This window comes from Carcharodon carcharias, chromosome 1 (assembly GCF_017639515.1).
Source record: "Carcharodon carcharias isolate sCarCar2 chromosome 1, sCarCar2.pri, whole genome shotgun sequence".
NCBI lineage: Eukaryota > Metazoa > Chordata > Chondrichthyes > Lamniformes > Lamnidae > Carcharodon > Carcharodon carcharias.
The window spans coordinates 184,141,715-184,163,567 of NC_054467.1; the positions used below are offsets into that span (position 1 = coordinate 184,141,715).

Sequence of the window (21,853 nt, forward strand, 5' to 3'; positions counted from 1 at the left end):
CCACATCTCTCTGGGATAGAGAATTCCAAGTATTCACATCCCTTTGAGTTAGGTAATTTCTCCTTATCCCAGTGCTAAATGATCGGCCCCTTATCCTGAGACTGTGCCCCCGTGTTTTAGATTCCCCGACCAGTGGGAACAATCTCAGCGTCCATTCGATCAAGTCCAGTCAGAATATTGTAGGTCTCAATGAGATCGCCAATCATTCTTCTAAACTCCAGAGAAAATAAGCCCAATTTACTCAGCCTCTCATCACAGCACAAGCCCCTCATCCCAGGGACCAGTTTAGTGAATCTTTGCTGTATCGCTTCCAATGCAATATATCCTTCCTTAAATGTGGAGACCAAAACTGCTCACAGTATTCCAGATGTGGTCTCACCAAAACCCTGTTACAATTGTAGCAAGACTTCTTTAATCCTATACTCCAATCACCTTGCAATAAAGACCAATATGCCCATTTGCCTTCCTAATTGCTTGCTGCACCTGCATGCTAACTTCTTGTACTCCTTGTACGAGCACACCTAAGTCTCTTTGAGCATCAACACTTATAAATTTCTCTTTTAAAAAAATACTCTGCATTAAAAGGTGAGAAACTTGTACTTCCAACAATGCAGCATTCCCTTAACACCATACTGAAATGTCAACCTAGATTACGTGCTTTAGTCTTACATGACTCTTAAATTTAAACCTTCTGACTCAGAAACAAGTATCTTGCCAATGAACCAAACTGTTACAAGAAGAGTAACAATTTTGTCCAGTCAGCTGATTTCAATTTGTTCTCAGAGGTGAAGCTCTCCAAGGTTATTTATTTGTCTGCAAAATATCTATTTCATATCATAAGCCAATGAAAGTATGAGTTAAGCCTGGTCTTCTAGGTAGGGTAATGGTTTAGGAAATCATTCAAGAGGCAGTTAGAAGCTGCGATGAAGGAAGTATAAGTTTATATGGGAGGATAAGCTAAGGGGATGAATAGCATTTATCATTTTTGCAATCTTAAATGCTCCCCTGTGATTGCAAGAAGGTTAATAATTCCAGCTTGTGAAGCTCAGGTAATGGCAAACAGCTGAATATTCCCTACTCTGCACTTACTTCGATCGACTAGCCCCTTCCTTTTTTGCCCCTTTCTCAACAGCTAACCCTTTCCTTACCATGGTGCAGTAGTTAGCCTGGCACTTCATGTATGTGGTATCTCATGCAATGTGCCGATGGCATTCTGGGTATGTCTTGTATCCTGCCCCATCCCCTGTAGAGCGCTGAAATTACAATTACAGGTACATTGTCATACTTTGCTAATTGACTACTGTTTGTAAAAGTAATGATACAGAAAACTGACATCCTCTGTGTCAACAGGATTGATCTGTTGATATTAGCTGCTCTGTAAGTGAAAAGAAGGTAGCAAGAGGTTGGAAATTGCCAACTGATACCCTCCTACCTCCTCACCATGAATGCTTTCCATTGTCCCTGTATTAATGTAGGTCAGAAACCTATCTTCAAAGCTTACCGCAGTCTTCATTGTATTACTGTGCTATTGGTACCACAGTGGATCTTGTTGTTGTACACTACGAATTTCTGCAAAAAGTATACAAATAAATATTATTGCCTGGTTGTATTTAGCATGGCTCGTAAATTGCTCTATTAGGTCTTTTGTACGATCAAAGCCTGCACAACATCACTGTTACGAGATCTTTTTTCGAAAAAAAAACTTATTTTTGGTGGTATTTTAATGGAATTTTTCTTACTTGTTTTTCATTTGTTCCTGATGCCCTTTCCATGCCTGTGGGCTCCTTTGCCAGTATTGGTACACTCAGTAATCTATGTCCAAGCAGCCTTGATCCAAACGTGATAATTGGACCTAGGATCTATTATTAACGATGAGGTAATAGGGCACTTCGAAAATCATAATGGCCCAGACCTTCTGGTCTCCAGATAATTGGAGAGCAGGTGTACCCCCCAAGACGTGTTACGGGATGCCTTGGAAGTCCAGACTTGATGACTCCATGGGAATTGCCCAGGATATTTAAACTTCTGATAGTAAATCCCCTGCATCACAGAACCCTCCAAAAAAATATCTAACTCTGAGTTGGAGTCAAAGGATGGAATTTTAAGGACCCTCCCTCTGGCAGGATTTTCCGGTCCCACTGAAGTCAATGGACTTTCAAGTGGCTCGCCACATTTTATGGCTCCGCCCCGCCACGATGGGGCTGTAAAATTCCGCCCAAAGAGTTCAGACAGTTCTAACTTACTCCACCCCCTCTAAAACAGTATAAAATCCATCACGTTTCTACGTCCCTTTAGCTCTGAAGAAGTCATAAGGAGTTGAAGTGTTAACTCTGTATCTCTCTCCACAGCCGCAGACAGACCTGGTGAGTTTTTCCAGCATTTTCTGTTTTTATTTCAGATTTGCAGCATCCACAGTATTTTGTGTTTATCTTAGTGTTTAATTCACTGTCAAATCTCTTCCAGAAATGCCCACCTTGAAGAAGTACCACTCTTCTCTCTGACAGGATTTTCATTTGTCTCTTTTACCCTGTTCACCTTCACTGCTTTCCATTTCCCTCCTGGTGTTTGACAAGGTGTTTACTAAAATTCCCTTTCACAGCCATATTTCCTTCCTCAGCGATTGCCTCCATCTCTGACTTACCCTATCTACATTCATGATTCCTCTGATGCCCTACGTCATATCAACAATTTCCAGTTCCCTGGCCCTAATTGCCTCCTCTTCACCATGGACATCCAATCCCTCTACACCTCCATCCCCCACCAGGATGGTCTGAGGGCTCTCCGCTTCTTCCTTGAACAGAGGCCTGAACAATCCCCACCCACCATCACTCTCCTCCACCTGGTTAAACTTGTTCTCTCATGGAACAATTTCTCCTCCAACTTGGTTGCACTTCCTCCAACTAAAAGGTGTGGCTATGGGAACCCGCCTGGGCCCCAATTATGCCTGTTTTTTTGTGGGGTATGTGGAACATTCCTTGTTCCAGACCTACTCAGACGCCCTCCCACAACTCTTTCTCCGGTACATCGATGACTGTATCAGTGCCGTTTCATGCTCTCATGTGGATTGGAAAAATTTATCAATTTTGCTTCCAATTTCCATCCCTCTATCACCTTCACATGGACCATACCCAACACTTCTCTTCCCTTCCTTGACCTCTGTCTCCAGTTCTGGTGATAGACTGTCCACCAATATTCATTACAGGCCCACAGCTACCTCGACTACAGCTCCTCACACCCTGCTTCCTGTAAGGGACAAAAGGGTGTGAGGCAGGGATGGGGACCCTGGGGTAGCGTTTGAGGAGCCTTGGCCCTGCAACTGTCCAACAGTTAGAAGATTCTTGCAAGTTGTGTGATAAGAGCGGGGACTGCAGGGAGGATGAGCAAAATGACCACGGCACTGTGGTACAGGGAGCCATTTAAGTTGGGGGAGGAAATGGGTGGGTAGTAATGGTAGGGGCCAGTATAATTAGGAGGATAGATACTGTTCTCTGCAACTGTGAGCATGATTCCCGAAGGCTGTGTTGCCTACCCAGTGCCAGGGTTAAGGACATCTCCTCAGGGCTGGTGAGGAACTCGGATTGGGAGGGGAGGGATCTGGTGTCGTTGTCCACGTTGGTACCAATGACATTGATAGAACTAGAAAGGAGGTTCTGGTAAAAGAATTTGAATAGTTAATTAAATTAAAAAGCAGAGCCTCCAAGGTAATAATCTCAGGATTACTACCTGAGCCACAGACAAACTGGCACAGGGTAAATAAAATCAAGGATTTAAATGTGTGGTTCAAAGATTGGTGTGGGAGGAATGGGTTTCAGTTCATGGGGCACTGGCACCAGTACTGGGGTAGAAGAGAGCTGTTCCGGTGGGATGGGCTTCACTTGAACCGTGCTGGCACCAGTGTCCTGGCGAATCGAATAACTAGGGCTGTAGTGAGGGCTTTAAACTAAATAGATGGGAGAAGGGTTCTGTAGATGGGATATGTAGGTTAAAAAACAAAAGAAATACGGCATAATTGCAAGGCAGCTACTTAGGTAATGATACCCAGAGTGTTACAGGAAGGGACAGAGTGTACAAACATAAAAAACAGCAGAAAATAGGGTCAAAGGAGGAAAACATGGTAAAAAGGCAAAATTAATGGCTCTTTACCTAAATGTATGTAGTATTCAGAACAAAATAAATGAATTAATGGCACAAATAGATGTTAATGGGTATGATCTTATAGCCATTAAGGACACATAGTTACAGGGAGATCAAAGCTGGGAACTAAATAATGATGGGTATGTGACTTTTCGAAAGGACAGGCAGGAAGGAAAGGGTGGTGGGGTAGCTTTGTTAGTACGAGATGGAATAAGTTTGATAGCAAGAAATGATCTTGGATCAGAAGATGTGGAATTCATATGGTTGGAGGTAAGAAATAACAAGGGGAAGAAGACACTGGTGGGAATAGTCTATAGGCCCCCTAACAGTAGCTATACTGTAGGACAGAAAAAAAATCAGGAGATAATGAGGGCATGTAAAAAAAAGCAGTACATTAATCATGGGTCACTTTAATCTTCATGTAGATTGGGAAAATCAAATTGGCAGAGGTAGCCATGAGCAAGAATTCATAGAGCGTATTCAGAACAGTTTCCGAGAACATAGGCTGTGGATCCAACCAGGAATCAGGCTATTTTGGGTTTGGTAATGTGTAATGACACAGATTTAATAAATGATCTCAGAGTAAAAGATCCCCTTAGGAAATAGTGACCATAACATGATAGAATTTAGCATTCAGTTTGAGAGGGAGAAGCTTGGGTTGGAAACAACTGTGCTAAACTTAAATAAGGGTAATTACAAAGGAATGAGGGCAGAGTTGGCTGCAGTGGACGGGGGAAGGAGTTTAGCAGAAAAGACGGTTGATTACAATGGCAGATGTTTAAGAAAATAATTCATGACTCATAATAAAGATATACCTCAGTGAGGAAGAAGGATGATAGAAAGAGGATAAACCAGCCATGGTTCACCAAGGAAGTGAAGGATAGGATCAACTTGAAAGAAAAATCATACAATGTGGCAAAGATTAATGGTTAGCCAGAGGATTGGGAAAGTTTTAAGACTAAAATATAATAAAGAGGGAGTAAATAAACTTTGAGGGTAAACTAGCAAGTAATATTAAAACAGACAGTAAGAGCTTCTTTAAATATATAAAAAGGAAGAGAGACCAAAGTAAACATGGGCCCCTTAGAGAATGAGGCTGGGTAAATAATAGTGGGGAACCAAGAAATTGCAGGGGAGTTGAATAAATACTTTGCATCAGTCTTCAGGTTAGAAGACACTAATAGCATTCCAAAAATACTAAGTAGTCAAGGGGCAAAAGGGTGACAGAAGAGGGGGGAGGAAATAAATATAATAACTATCACTAAAGAAAAAGTACTAGGGAAACTAATGGGGCTAAAGGCCAATAAATCCCCTGGGCCAGATGGGTTGCATCCTAGGATATTAAAGGAAGTAGCTACAGGGATAGTGGATGCACTGGTAGTAATCTTCCAAGAATCCTTAAATTCTGGAAAAGTCCCAGAGGATTGGAAAACTGCCAATGTAACACCCTTATTCAAAAAGGGAGGGAGACAAAAAAAACTATAGGCCAGTTAGCTTAACACACATCATTAGGAAAATGTTAGAGTCTACTATCAAGGATGTAATAGCAGAGCATTTAGAAATGCATAATATAATCAAGCAGAGTCAGCATGGCTTCATGAAGGGGAAATCATGCCTGACAAATTTATTAGAATTTTTTGAAGAGGTAACAACCAGGAAAGATAAAGGGGAACCAGTAGATGTAATATATTTGGACTTCCAAAAGGCATTCAATAAGGCTACTTAATAAGTTAAGAGCCCACGGTGTTGGGGCTAATATATTAGCATGGATAGAGGATTGGCTAACTAATAGAAGACAGAGAGTTGGGATAAGGGTGACATTTTCAGGATGGCAACCTGTAACTAGTGGAGTACCACAGGATTTAATGCTAGGGCCACAGTTATTTACAATATATATTAATGACCTGGATGAGGGAAGTGAATGTACTATTGCCAAGTTTGCAAATGACACAAAAATAGATGGGAAGGCAAGTGATGGGGATGACACAGTCTACGGAGGGATATAGGCAGGTTAAGTGAGTGCAGAAAAATTGGCAGATAAAATATAATGTGGGAAAATGTGAGGTTATGCATTTTGGCTGGATGAATAGAGGCGCTGAATATTATTTAAATGGAGAAAGACTGCAGAAAGCTGCAGCACAGAGGGATTTGGGGGTCCTCATGCATGAATCATAAAAAGCTAGCATACAAGTTCATCAGCTAATAGGGAAGGCACATAGAATGCTGGTCTTTATTTCAAATGGAATGGAGTATAAAAATAGGGAAGTCTTGCTAAAACTATGCAAGGCACTCGTTAGACCACACCTAGAATACTGTGAACAGTTTTAGTCCCCTTATCTAAGGAAAGATACACTGGCATAGGAGGCAGTCCAGAGAATGTTCACTAGGTTGATCCCAGGTATGGATGGATTTTCTTATGAGGAGAGGTTGAGTAGATTGGGCCTGTTCTCGCTGGAGCTTAGAAGAATGAGAGACGACCTTATTGAAACATAAGATTCTTAGGGGGTTGACATGGTAGATACTGAGAGCTTGTTTCCCCTTGTGGGAGAGCCTAGGGCCAGAGGGCATAATCCCCTCAGAGTAAGAGGTCACCCACTTAAGACAGAGATGAGGAGGAATTTCTTCTCTCAGAGGGTAGTGAATGTGGAATTCTTCACCGCGTAGGACTGTAGAGGATGGGTCATTAAGTACATTCAAGGCTGAGATGGACAGATTTTTAATCAGTAGGGATTCAATGGTTATGGGGAAAAGGCAGCAAAGTGGAGTTGAGGGTTATCAGATCAGCCATGATCTCATTGAATGGTGGAGCAGACTTGATGGACCAAATGGTCTACTTCTGCTCTACACCTTATGATCTTACGGTCCTTCTCATCATACTTTCCCATGCAATCGCAGAAGGTGCAACACACGCCCTTTTATCTCCTCCCTCCTAACCATCCAAGGGCCCAAACATTCCTTTCAGGTGAAGCAGCCCTTCACTTGCACCGCCTTCAATTTGGTCTACTGTATTCGCTGCTCTTAATGCATTCTCCTCTATTTGGGGAGACTAAATGTAGACTGGGTGACAGCTTTGCAGGACACCTTCACTCAGTCTACAAGCATGACCCAGACCATCCAGTCACTTGCCATTTCAACACACCATCCTGCTCTCATGCCCACATGTCCATCCTTGGCCTGCTGCAAAGTTCCAATTAAGCCCAATGCAAACTGGAGGAACAGGACCTCATCTTCCGATTAGGCACTTTATAGCCTTCTGGAGTTAACATTGAGCTCAACAGCTTCAGATCATGAACTCTCTCCTCCCTCTCAGCCTCTTTTTTAATCCAATTTTTATTTATTTATTAAATTTTTATTTATTTATGTTTATTTTTTTTAAATTGTGTTTAATTCTTTTATTTATTTGCTCATTTTTTATACTTTTTCTGCAAACACCCCCTCCCCCACAGGGCCATCTATCACTTGTTTTTATGTTTTGCTTTCATAGAGTCCTGTCCCTTGTGCTGCCAATACTTCTGCTACATTACCTTTGTGCTACTATCAGCACCTTCTTTAATCTTTACCGCTACCATGAACACTCCTTTTGTCTTGCGTCCATGACATCTTTGTCAATCTCTCCTGAGCTCCCAACTATTCCCGACCTTCTATCTCGTTCCACCTGTCCCATCCTCTCTTGAACAGTATAAATTCCATCGCATTTCTACTCTTAATCTCTGAGGAAAAGTCCATCGGACTCAAAACATTAACTTTGTTTTTCTCTCCACAGATGCTGCCAGATCTGCTGAGTTTTTCCAGCATTTTCTGTTTTTATTTCCAACTTACTTACCTGGATAGTTACCCAGGAAATGTTAGACAGATTAAAACCTAGTCTAACACCTGGGTAATCACAGAACTGACCCCCCCAATCACATACTGACCCTCCCGATGCCCCTTCCAACCTCCCTAATTCCCCCAACCCGACCTGACTAGCCCCCACCAGCCAACTACCCCCGATGCTCTGACCTGCCTTGACCCACAAACCTCCAGGCCCAGCCCGATTACTCCCCACACCCAACTCCCCACTGGTCCCCTGTCGCTCCCCCGATCTGACCTGACCCAACCTTACCACCCTACCCAACTACCACCCTGCCCCCTCAACCACTCTACCCTCTTGCCCATCCTACTCCCTTATCCACTTATCTTACCAACTCTACTCCTTCAACTATCCAACCAGCCTATCCATACCCATCCTACCTACTCTATCCCCTTACCAACTTTCCTTATCCACACTACCCCATCACCCACCCTACCTCCTTACCCACCTCATCCCTTCCCCACCCTACTCCCTTCCCCACCCTACCCCTTTACCAACCCTATACTTTTACCCACTCACCTTATCCACCTACCCCCTCAACTATCCAACCCCCATACCCATCCCACCCCTTTACCCACCCTACGCCCTTACCAAATTACCTTACCAAATTAACTCATCACCCACCCTACCCCCTTACCCATTTTACCTCCTGCCCCCTTACGTACCTACTCCCTTACCCATGTTATTCTCTTACCTACCTTGCCCCCTCACCCACCTTATCCCTTAACCCACTTACCTTACCTACCCTTTCCCCTGACACACTTATCTTACCCACCCTACCCCCTCACCCACCCTATTCGCCCACTTATATTCTCTCTGTAGCGTTTGAAAGAATCTTTGGGACATTTAAACTCTTTCTTACCAGAACACAATAGCCTAGTGCCGTAAAAAGGGGACATGGCTTCTGTGTGGATTCTCTCCGCTGCTCCCTCTGAAGTTTCCTGCACTGAGTCAGTTCTGCAGGGTCCTCCATCAGAAGATTGCCCAGAAAAATTGGAGGAAGGTAAGTGTGTACTTTTTCATCTGATCAGAGTCAGAAATAAGAGCTTCATGCCTCTCACTGCTTACTTTCCCACCTAACTTTATAACATCAGCAAACTTGGATACATTATACTCAGTCCCCTCATCTGAGTCATTAATATGGATTGTAAGTATCTGAGGCCCAAGTAGTGATCCTTGGGGTACCCCCCTAGTTACAGGTTCAGGCCAATAAAATAAAGCAGATTCAACACAAATTTACAAAAGGAAAATTGTGCTTGATAATTCTGTTGAAACTTTTTGAGGATGTAACTTCCAAGATGGATAAGGGGAAATCAGTAGATGTAGCTTGTTTAGATTTTCAAAAAGCATTTGACAAGATGCTACACAAAGGGATTTAAGGGATTGAGGATAGTGTATTAGTGAAGATCGAGGATTAATTAGTCAACAGAAAACAGAGACTAACGGGTGGGCTCGGCAGGGGTGGGCAGGGGCGGACAGGAAGCCAACCGCTACCCATGATTTGAACTGGACGGCGATTTCACGCTGGCGGGGCAATTAAGGCCTACCCAGCGTGAAATGTGAGCGGCAGTGCTGCCTCAGGGAAACGAAGAGCAGTTAAGAAAATGAAAATAAAAATGTAATAAAACATGTCCCCTCATGTGACTCTGTCACATGAGCAGGGACATGTTATTAATTCAATTTTAAAACTTTTATTTTATCGTTATTTGCTTTTCAAAACCTCAACCCGCCCGTGGATGAGGTTTCCAAAAAAATCCCTTTTCGTCTGCCCGCCAACCATTAGATTGGATGGGCAGATTACTTAAAGGCCTTAGCAGGTCTTTTAATTGTTGCAGGCACACTGCCGACTCTGGTACACACCCACTGACCGGACTATCGCACAGCCAAGTGTGCCGACATCAACGCGCGTCATTTTATGCTCGAGTGGGTCAGGCGTGCACTAGCCCACCGAGCAAAAATTTCTGCCATAGGAATAAACAGGACACACCTAGGCAGGCAGGTTGTAACTAGTGGTGTACCAGAACTGGCACTTGGGCTTCAGCTACTTACAATCATGACTTAGATGAGGGGACAGAGAATAACGTATCCAAATTTGCTGATGTTATCATGTTAGGTTGGAAAGTAAGCAGTGAGAGGACGTGAAGGGGATGCAAAGTGATATGGACAATTTGGGTGAGTGGGGAAGAACATGGCAGATGAAATACAATGCTGGGAAATGTGAAGCTATCCACTTTTGTAGGAAAAGTAAAAAAGCAGAATATTTTTTGAATGGTGAGAACTGGGAAATGTTTGTATTAAGAATGACCTGGGTGTCCTTGTACATGGAACACAGATGGTTAACATGAATAATTAATAAGTCAAATGGTATGCTCACTTTTGTTACAAAGGGATTGAAGTCTAAGAGCAAAGATGCCACCTAGATTACTGTGTGCAGTTTGAGATTCAGTTTTGGTCTTCTTACTTGGTCAATATATGCATTGGGATTCCTACAGCTCCATATGCTGTAAGATTAGCGTTTTTTGCAATCTCGTAAATAGGGTCTGAGCCATTTGCTCACCATGCAAGCTTTTCATCGAAATATGGTACATCAAAGCCATCCCTGCAGGATAATGGCTACCCCGATCAGATCATTGCTCACGGTGTATCGTGCGTACTCATGAATGGGCCTAAGGCCACCAATTTTGGACCTGAAAAGTGCCCAGTCTACCTCAGGTTATGCTGGAAGGGTAAAGTATGTCAAAAATTTGAGCAAAAGGTGAAGCTAGCCATTGCAGTAGCAGCACAAGTGGTGTTTTCCACTAACAGGATGCTGCCATCAAGCCAAAAAGATGTTCTGCCTACCACACAAATGAGTAATGTAGTATATATAGATTTCAATACCAGTGCAATGCCAGATACATAGGCCATATGTCCCTATGACTGGCAGATAGTTTTGTTCCTTTGGCTGTTTGCAATAGAGTACTGACCATAGTCAGCTAGCCCGTGCTTGCAAAACTCAGAACATAATGTCTAAAGTTAAATGCGATTCTGCAATTGGACAGCACTTGCTGAATAATCTCAAATAGCTAAGAATTACATGAACAACCAATTTAAGATTATCAGTCGGGCTTGCAATGTAGTTCACTTATGCTTTTAGGAAGCTTTATATTCATGCGCAGGAACCAGTCTTCTGCAGGCAAAAGGAACATGTATGGGCATTGCACCTTTTTTGAATTAAACAATAGCATGAGGGACAATAGTTCTATGGTGTATTCCCCATGACAATGCCTCAACCAATCGGAGATGACTTGCCAATCAGCTCCCCTTTCTTATGCAGCATAAATTGTTGCTCCCTTTGAAATTTGGCATCCTTGTTTCTCTCCTGATGAGTGCAAGATGAAAAGCTTCGACAATATGTCTCTTTTCTCAGCAATAATCAGGATTGCCGAAGAAGCCAAAATTAGAGGACCACAAATATCTCAGAAGGTTGTGGGACTGGAGGAGATTACAAAGAAAGGGAAGGATGAAACCATGGAGGGATTTCAAAACAAGGAGGAAGATTTTAAAATCAGAACCTTGCTTGACTAGGGGTCAGTGTAGATCAGTGAACACAGGAGTAGCAGGGAAACAGGACTTGGTGCGGTTAAGACACAAGCAGCAGAGTTTAGATGAACTCAAGTTTACAGAGGGTGGAAAGTAGGAGACCAGTTTACAGTCAGTCTAGAGGTAACAAAAGTAGAAAATAATCTCTTAAATATTCAACCATTCAGGTTACCAAGAAGCACAGTTAAAAGTTTTCCCAAACATCTGTACCCAAAGCATGAATCTTTTTTTTTTTTCTTTTCAGATGCTGAAGGCCTTGCAGTGCATTTCCATTTGATTTTATAGCCACATGTCAAAACTGACAGGCCCTAGAAACAGTAAACAAGTGTTAGGACATGAATGTTTTTATATAAAATTGCTATAAATGAAATGTTATTCCAAAATATTAAATTGTAAGCAGTAAGACTTTTTACTTTTCTTCAGGACTGAAAACAGTTTAGAAAATTCTGATATTTTATGGCCAAAGATGTTTTCTTCAGCATGCCTCTTGAAATGAGCCAGTACTCTGTTCTGGTGAGAGCTAGTAAACAATTCCCTTGCCAAGCCGTTCATTATGTAACCCCCTTCCAATATGAATATTGATATAAAAGCAAGCTGGTAAAGTGCTGGACTGAAACCTTTGAAGTATCCTGTTAATTTGATTAATATGCAGTCACATCCTGCTATGATGCACTCTGCCTTATGCATTTGAAATAGCAATTTGTGGAGCAGCTCGCTGCTTGTGATCTGTGAAATTTAGACCCTGAATCCAGGAAACAATGAAAGAAATTATATAGAGGGTATAACAACAAAGAGCCTAATTAATTGTTTTAACTATTGTTTTTGTTTTCAATGATATTTCATGGCAAAGTTAAGTGGTAAAGTGTAAGACAAATGTTGAGGTGAAAGTAATGTTGTAGGTAAGTATCAACACCTACCCCCATACTCAACCCGTTTATCTATTTTCACATTTAATTTTGTTTATTTCACATTTTGGAGTGAATGTTCTTCAATGTGAAGAATTTTAATTTGGAAACTGGAACTCTTTTCAGTTTTAACCAACCAATATGAAACATTTCACAGTTAAATACGAAATTTGAACTATTCTATTTTAACCCAATCACACAACACTCCACTTCATGGGAAGAATGTAATGCCCTACCCTAAGGCAAATTTGGAGGCGGGGGGCACTTAATCAGGTAGGATGGTACCAGGTGGGCACCCCGCCGCCTTCCCCTCTCTGCCCTGATTAAGTCCAGGGCAGGAAGGTTTGAGAATCACCTTCCCAGCCCGATGCCAATTGAGGCCCTTAAGTGAGCAATTAATGCCTACTTAAACACTTATCCAACCATCACTGGAATGCACCCAGTGGCGGGTGGGGCTGTTGCCTGAAAAGCAAAACCAGCCCTTTCTTCCTACTCTGCCCTCTCCTAGCCAGCAATCCCCTCCCCAGCCTCACTCACCTATGGTCTTGGCTCCTCGCTGATCCTGGGCCTCGAGTGGGTACATTGCTGGCATCTACCACTCTCTTCTCATGGTGTTAATGACAATGATGGGGAGGTCATGGTTTTTATCTCCAGAGTCCTTGATCCCAGGGAAAGCCTGCCCCAGATCACTTAAGTATCTGAGTGTTTTATGTCTTGGGTAAATGAGTTCATTGGCCATCCGAACTCTAACTGCACACCTTCCTACATTCCTGCTTGCAATCAAAAACAGGGAGAGACTAATGTAAGAATAAACAGTGATGATTTATTGAGAAATAGGGCAGAACACCAGATAATGTTTGCTCACTCAGAAACCTCCAGAACTAGACTTATAATTTCCTGTATAGTGTGTTGCCACATGATCAGCACACTTGCATTCTCTTAAAGGGACAGGGTACCTCACTTTACCACAGAGAGGCACTTAATATGGCAGGCCTTCCCCAAAGGAGGCAACGTAAGGCTCTTGCCAGTTCTCCAGCCAGTGGGCGAGACCTCTTCCACCTGGATTAAATTCCCCACATGAATGTGAATGTTTTCATTCCTGATACAGGTTTCGGTATGATTTCCCTAACGTGCTAAGACTACCAATTAATGCTAATTTGTATCCAAATTATGTGGGCTAGTTAGTGCCAAAATTTAGATTTACACTGCTCAAATTCATTCCATTTAAGGTGCATAGGACAAACAGGCAAAGCAGATTTATGGCCCATTCATGTAGACCAGATTTACCTCAAATTTAAGAGTTAAATAGGCCAGTTTTCTATCCCCAACTGAACCAGAGCAGCATTGAACAGAATTTGAAGTGGTTTGTTAACGGTAAAAATGAAATGACATTGCCAACTTTGGCAGCCATATGAGCAGATATTTCAATGGGATGAAAACCAGGTGAGAGCAGGCAATCCTCTCCATCAGACTGTCCAGTGAAGATGCAAGCTATCCATATGATTCCTTATGTCTGCAACATGCTGATGTAGATAAATTGGTGATTAGAATTGAAAATTATGGCTGCACATCGTGACAGCACAGGCTGGATTTTCAAATGCCGGTAGGATGGGAACAAGCACAGGAGCAATTTGCAAATCACATTCTTGGGGCTATGACACTGGATCCTGCTGCCTCCAGAATGGGATACAATTTTCAGTGTCTGGGACACGTTTGGGTGCAGTTGGCATGCACACAGCGGGGAGCCATCAGGGTGAATGGATACACTGATCAACTCATTTTAAAGAGGGAGAATAATGCTCAGCTGCACAACCAGTGGCCACAGAGTTGTCATCACTGCTGCTGAGAGTCTTGCATTTGGGGACAGTGAGTGGTGGGACTCATGAGATGGACATGAGACTTCTGGCATCACTTGAGCAGCAGAAATTGGCAGAGTTGGCCTTGGTGAACAAACGAGTGTCAAATGAGAATGTGGAGATGGGAACAGGCCATTGTGACATTGACAGAGTAGTGAGGAGGAGCTTCAGCAGATGTATCTTCCTGGTTAGGATGAGGCCAGAGGAGTACAGAGAGGACCTAAAAGGACACTACACAAGATATCAGGTGTACCACCCTTGAATCAGCTACCTGCAAATGACAGAGCACCAGTGCCATAGGAGGCTGCCCCTGGGTCAATAATGACCTGAGGCTGGTCAATAATGACCTCTGTCAATCCCTCAAGAGAGGCATCAAAAAAGCTTGGTAGTGCCCATGGATGGTGTCAGTGCTGGCCTGATCAGCACCCTCCTGTGACAGGTCCTCGTAGAAAGGTAAGCCCAGTCAGGGTTACTGCTCACCTTTTCAAGGGGCCCTTGGTTTCTATGTCCCACCTTCAGTCTGCTCCTGGTGCTGCTGACTGGGCAGCAAACTCACCCCTGGGCCGATTGCATTGTTTACATTTGAAGCTAGTGTCATATAGGGGAGATGGTAGTGTCGTGATAATGTTACTGGACTAGTAAACCAAAGACCCAGGCTAATGCTCGGGGACATGAGTTCAAATCCCACCACAGCAGCTGGTGGAGTTCAAAATCAATTAATAAACCTCGAATATAAAACTGGTCTCAGTGATGGAAACAATGACAATTGTTGTAAAAACCCATTTGTTTCACTAATATGTCTTTTAGGGAAGAAAATCTGCTGTCCTTACCCAGTCTGGCCTACATGTGACTCCAGAGCCACAGTAATGTAGCTGACTCTTCATTGCCTAGCAAGCCACTCAGTTCAAGGGCAATTAGAGATGGGCAACAAATGCTAGACATGCCAGTGATGCCCACATCCCATGAAAGGATAAGTTAAAAAAAGCATGAAGCTGATGCAAGACAGTGTCAGGACTTGGAAATTACCCGGGGGTCAGGTTTGGGAAGAAGGCAGCACATTCTTGATGGGCCGAATGGCCTCCTTCTGTGCTGTAACAATTCTGTGATCATGCGATTCTGACCCTGGAATGAACATCCAGCTGCAGAAGTCTCAGCCAGAATGGAGATAGAGGTTCTCCTATTCTCCATTTTGAACCTCTTTCATTTAATCTTATTTCTATAACCTGTCAATCTAAATTCTTCGACCCCTTGGAAACAATTTGTTCCCAGGGCACAGTAGAAAAACTGGTATGAAAACTGGTAACAGCATGCTGCAGTTCAGTAAAAGAGCAAACGACTCTTCTAAACTTACTGCAACAAATTATTTTATCAGGTATGTTTTATACTTTTCTGCTTATTCATTATGTATAATGGAAAACAAGTTGGTGAGCTGCCAATTTATAATAAGATGTATATATTTGTTAGGACAAAGCTGTCATTCTGGATACAAAAGCATAATACTGCGGGTGCTGGAAAAATGGTGGAAAAACGCAGCAGGTTTGAGCAGCATCTGTATAGAGAAACAGAAGGTCATTGATCAGAAACATTTCTGTTTCTCACCACTGTTGCTGTCGGACCTGCTGAGTTTTTCCACCGTTTTCTGTTTTTCTGTAATTCTAGATGTTATACATTGATAACTTTTAAAAATATTTCTTTTAACTTAAGAGTTCACTCTCTTTTTCTACCACTCAAGCTCCATTATAGCTCTGTATCCACAAATGGATAGCTCCATTCTATTCTGTCAATTTCATCACAATCTAACCTATAATAATCGTAATACAAGAAAGAGTCAAACCAAATCTGAAAATTATAGATGGAGAGCAAGAACAGTAAAAAGACGAGGAAAAGGTATAAGGAATATCAAGAGAAATAGTAAAGGGATTTATTAATGCTTAAAAGCTAAAGCAATGTCAATTAGAAAAACAAAGTGTAAAGAAAGTGGCTTTCCAAATCACTGCAGCCAATCTGGTCCTGGATACCACATCTCTCCCTATCTAATTAACCCACTTCCTGAACAAATCACTTTCCTTCCCAACATGGTTGCCTCCTGATCACCTTCCCTCTGCTTTGTGGGTTTACCTGAAACTTGCAGAGCACCAATCTTCAATTTGACTGTGGAAGTCCATGAAGTGTCCACAGCTTTCAGGTTCAATGATAGTGAAACCCAGGTTCCAATATCATGTGCTCATCAGCCTATATTTCCTCCAATATATGTAAATCAAAGTTGGGTAGACCTCAATCTTAGCCTGTGTAACTATTAATTTTCATCTGTAAGAAATTTCTTAAATTGTCAGCATTTTGGGGGCTATGTTAGCTTTTACACAGCAGTTGGTCAGATTTTCCTAATATGCCAGATCATCAGGTAGGCAGAGAGGACAAGTATGAGTTTATAGGTTTGGTACAATCATCCAACAAGTATGTGCTATTTGTTATGATCCTTCATGCATTAACTTATTTCTTATGAATGTTTAGAAATTAAGAAATGTGAATAATAAGAATAATAATGATAAGATTCACAGCAGGGCCTTTGTCTGCAGAACAACTGCATGGCACATTGAAAGTTGTGTAATCTTTGCTATCTTAGAGAATGTTCTCACTAACACTGAGAGTGGTGTCATTAAGGGTTTGACCAGTCCACTGTCAGATTGGAAAGTCTGGGAAACCACTTGGAAAGAATTGCTTCGGTGGGTTGTAGCCACCCCACAGGGAGTTTTCATCCAGCTCTGGTGCCCATGCCTAGCTGATCTTATTGAAATATATACGGTTCTGCAAGAGCTTGTTGGGGTAGATACTGAGAGGCTGTTTCCCCTGACTGAAGAGTCTGGAAGGAGGGAGCATGGTCTCAGAATAAAGGGTCAGCCATTTAGGACTAAGATGAGGAGACAGTTCCTCACTCTGAGGGTTATGAATCATGAAATTCTCTCTCCCAAAGAACTCTGAATTCTCAATTATGGAGTACACTCAAGACAGAGATGGATAGATAAGGGAATCAAATGGGAAAATGAAGTTGATGTTAAAGATATACCATGATCACATTACTTGGTGGAACAGGCTCGCAGGGCTGTATGACTTACATCTGCTCCTGTTTTTTTATATTTATGTTACAACAACTTGCATTTATATAGCACTTTTAATTTAGAAATAAGTTGTAAAGTCCCTCACATCTACAAGAGGAAAGTGGCGGCTGAACATCCTCCCACTCCAGCCAGGCTTCCCGGTTTCCAGCTGGAAAATTGCAAAGCCATTCACCCAGAAATATATGACTATAGCCACTCCAATAGAGTGGTAACACCCAGCCTCAAGATGCACCGCAGTTGTTTCTCCTGCTCAAAGAAATATAGACAAAGTGTGAAGTAAGAAACAGGAGGAACACAGTTTCTAAGATCACCATGAGAAGCATGGGCATTAGGCTTATTCAACATTAGCTACATGAATAAACTAGATAAATATAAATCATTTTATTCCCCTTTTGAATGGGCAGCATGTGTTGGATAAAGCCAAGTAAATTTAATACAGGTATGTACTGGATGGGGACCGAAAGATGGCTGTTAAGCTTCAGTGAGCAGACTGTGCATGTTCTGACAAAGTGAGTGAATTAGTTAAAAAAGCAAAGGTCAGTAGCAGGAGGTGTCCATTAATGACTGAACACAGAGTCTCACTTCACTCTCCCCACCTATACGTCATCTCTGTCAATGTCACCCCTCCTGTTTTCCCTCACCTTCTTTCTCGCTTGCTTTAACCTCTACTGTGGACCTGTTTCTCTTCTTGTTTTATTCTCACTCTTCATTGGGTAGAGTAATTGCAGTAGACAGTTATGATTTTCGAGACTTTGACTGAACTGTAAAGCAGTCCCTCATCTGAGTTCTTCAAATAAAGGAACTATTGCTTCAGCATTCATATAGTGAGCTCTACTGAAACATAGATGGCGATAGAAGCTTCACTACCTGCTGCTACAATGTGATTTTCTAATTTGGGTCATCAGCCATAGTTACAAAGAATCACCTCCCAAGGGCCATGTGTTCATTCTCTCAAGACAATCAAGTTTTGTAGGCATGGTGGACTGCTGCATAATGAAAAATCATGGTTGCTTCATGGATAATGGGCATGAATGTGCATGATCACACCTCTATGTTCTGCAACCACTTGCACATTTATGGAGTGATAATTGCATCTCTTGATGGATTTGGGTTGGTGTATGGAGTTCTAATGACTACATTGCATGATGTCCTGATGGACTTTAGGAAATAAATAAGCCATCAAGAAAAAAGGCTGTTTCTGTGGAGTTGTTGCTACAGCCATTTACACTAAAAGTTTTCCAAGTTGCTGGCTGAAACAATGTGATTGTATATGTCCTATCAAGAGTTTAAAGAACAAGGGATTGTAACAATATTTTAAAGTCAGGTGAATGTATTGAATTTGATAAGATTGTAAAATAACTGACCGCAATTTTCTGTCCCTATTGGCGTCGGAAGTCAAGGTGGGCATGAGCGGACAATATGGCGGGGAGGCCAAAAAGCAGTTTCATGCCGTCATGAAACAAGTTGGCGATCATCCTCTCCACCCATAAGTAGCTGCCTTACTCACTGCTGCACGTTGGGAACATCATTTTAATACATCTGCATCTAATTATAAGCCCTGCTCGCTGGAATCATCCCCCCACATCAAACCTACTGCCCACATCGGCAGCAAAACAAGCCAGCCCAGAACACATCTTGACAAGTGTGACATGCAGAAGTTAGGACTTATTCAGGCCTTGACGACATCACAGACTTCTGAGGAGCAGAAGATGCTAGAGCCCTGCAGCTATCAGACCCTGGAGGAAAATATGCATCTCATGCTGGGTGGATGCTGATGGACATGGCTCTGCCGTGAAGCAGCTCACAGAAGATAGAAGGTCACCAATGTCCAGGTGGAATGTGCAAAAGAGGGATCTGTGGAGTTGATGACTGCCTCCTAGGGAGCGAAATGCGGGTGGACGTGATAGAGGGTGATGGTGAGTATGAAAAAGGACAGTGAGCCGATCAGGTAGGAGGGTGAGGATGCATCGGTAATCTTAGAGGGAACTGTGAGGGTGGTTGGCGGGGACTCAGAGGCGGACTCAGAGGCAGCCACAGACCCTGGGAGTGGGAAGGAGGAGTTCAGAGAGGTTAATGTGGATGAGGGGGGGATTCTCGAGAAGGTAGGGAACCTGCACATTCACCTGGACATCCCGGAAAGAACAGGGTTGTGGCTGGTAGGTGACGGTGGGGAGGTGGAAGGTGATGTCGGGGGCTCAACAGTGATGGGGAATGAACATGGGTGACTTAGGGAAAGAAAAGGACAGAGGAGCTGAAGACATACTTAACAGCCACCATGCTTCTAAAACCAAAAGTGAAAAGATCCTTATGTCGGGCTCGCACAGGTGCCGCATGGGAGTGTGATCAATGGGTGGGCAGAGATGCAGGTCAGCTCAGATGGTCAACTGAAAGCAAACCCCAACCGGCAGCATTGAAAATGCTCAGGACATTAAGGTAAGCATGATGGAGGAAGGCTCCACATGTGTGGGAGAGTGCTTGCATGACGCTCCAGAAGCTCCTGCCCCACACACACACACCTCCCTCCAGAATCACTCGTGGGTGGCTGCGTACAGCTGAACTGCTATTGGTTGGGGGTGGATCATCCTCCTTTCGGATGCCCAAGGGCCCTGGCCTGGCTCCTTGAGGGCCCTGCTTCCTTCTTGCATTGCCACTGCAGGAACTCACCCAAGGCTACCGCGATGGAGTGCAGGCCTGCACACATCTCCACGTTCTGCTGGACCAGGGTCTCCATGACATCCGCCATCCTCCCCATGGAGATCTCCAAACACGCACATGTGGGCACCATTTCATCAGAGAGCAAGCAGACACACTACCCCGACTAGCTCTGTTGAGGGCTTCCAACAGCTCTGTGTGATGTCTCCTGCCTTCTGCTAACTCTCCACGATGGATTGGAAGGCCAAATCCAGAGTCTCATCATCTGACTCTGACCTCACAGATGACTGTTCCCCAGCAATTCTCCGAGTGCTGGGGAGCTCAACTGAACCTGCTTCCTCCTGCTGTGGAGAGAAGTCCATGGGTGATCACCAGATTGTGAACCCAAGCCTGTTCTAGATCTCAGTCTCACTGGGGAGTGTGTCTCTGTGCTGGTGGAGGGTGTAGGTAAGCAGTGTGATAGGTCTTTGAGGCTGCTTATTCCCATCTCTTCAACAGAGGTGGTGTGCTCTTGGCTGGAGGTGAGGACGTGGATGGAGCTGAGGGACTGGCTGGCTAAGTGTGTTGGTCACTTGGCAGAGCTCCCTGTGAACCAAAGTAGAAATAATTAGTGCATAGCAGCAGAGTCAAAAGCAGGAGAGAGAGCACTCACAGTTGTGTTGAGGGAAGGATGATGTGGTGCAGGATCCTCATGTGGGTGTTTGCCGCCAACCTCACTGTCGCCACAGGCAGGGTCCATGTCCTCACCAGTCACAATGGCACGCTCCTCAAAGTGAGTGAGTGGCCTAATGTGGGCCACTCCACCCCCAGTCTCTCCCTGCTGTTGTGAGCCAGCTTCTCCTGCATGAAAACAGATGGAGAGAATGTGAGCAGGACACATGGCACTGTGTGAAATGTTTATGTGATGAGCGGAGCCATGGATGGGATGACAATGCGAGCTCCAGAGGATATGAGCCTGATGGAGATGTGAGGGTGTGTGTGAGAGTTAGTGGTGTTGTCCCTTGAGGTGTGAGGTCCCTGTGGATGTGTGATGGGTTTGTGAGTGTGTGAGTTGGGTGTGATGAGAAGAGTGACTTATCCTGGCAGAACAGATGAGACAATTCATCCTCTTCCTCTTTTGCAGGGCATTAGCACTGACACTGCCTCCCATGCTGGATTGGTGACCTTACTTGCTGGCCTTCGCCCAGAGCTGGGGTAGAGGACATTGTGACGGGCCTTCACTGCCTCTAGTAGGCGCTTCAGGGAGGTGTAGCTAAATATGGGGTAGCATGTTTCCTCCCTTTGACAGCCATCAGTTCCCAGCAGCTTTCTATCCCTTGAAGAGTGCTGGGGGGAATTGTACCAGATTTGCACTAAATGTGGTAGCAGGCGGGAATGCAGGTTTTTGGCTCTGTATCATCCCATTCCCACCTCATTAATTATGCAATCATGGGAAACACACCAAGTGAAGAGTGCTAGTCTGTGCAAGGGTGGCCTTTAAATATGGTACCTAGTTTACTGAAAGCCTGAGTTGACAGCCAGTCAGACGAGTCAGAGGAAGAACTGGCAGTGACTTGGTGTGTTTCCCGTGATTGCATAATTAATGAGGTGGGAATGGGACAATACAGAGCCAAAAACCCGCATTCCCACCTGCTACCACATTTAGTGCAAATCTGGGACGATTCCGCCCTGTGTGTTTATAATGAAGCTTGTTTTGTAAACACAATGTATCATTGTTGTTACCTCTGTAATATGTAATACACTATTTGTTAAAGTGTT

General features: G+C 43.5%; 1 long non-coding RNA gene across 1 annotated transcript in view; it reads right to left on the reverse strand.

Annotated features, from left to right (window-relative positions):
- Nucleotides 1-11,851, reverse strand: part of LOC121285266 — a 78,696-nt gene extending 66,845 nt beyond the window's left edge. Inside the window, exons 1-2 of the long non-coding RNA XR_005944622.1 lie at nucleotides 11,777-11,851; nucleotides 1,502-1,569 (exon numbers count right to left, since the gene is read on the reverse strand). This is a non-coding gene — a long non-coding RNA (uncharacterized LOC121285266). The remainder of the gene's footprint in view (nucleotides 1-1,501; nucleotides 1,570-11,776) is intronic.
- Nucleotides 11,852-21,853: the final 10,002 nt, after the last annotated feature.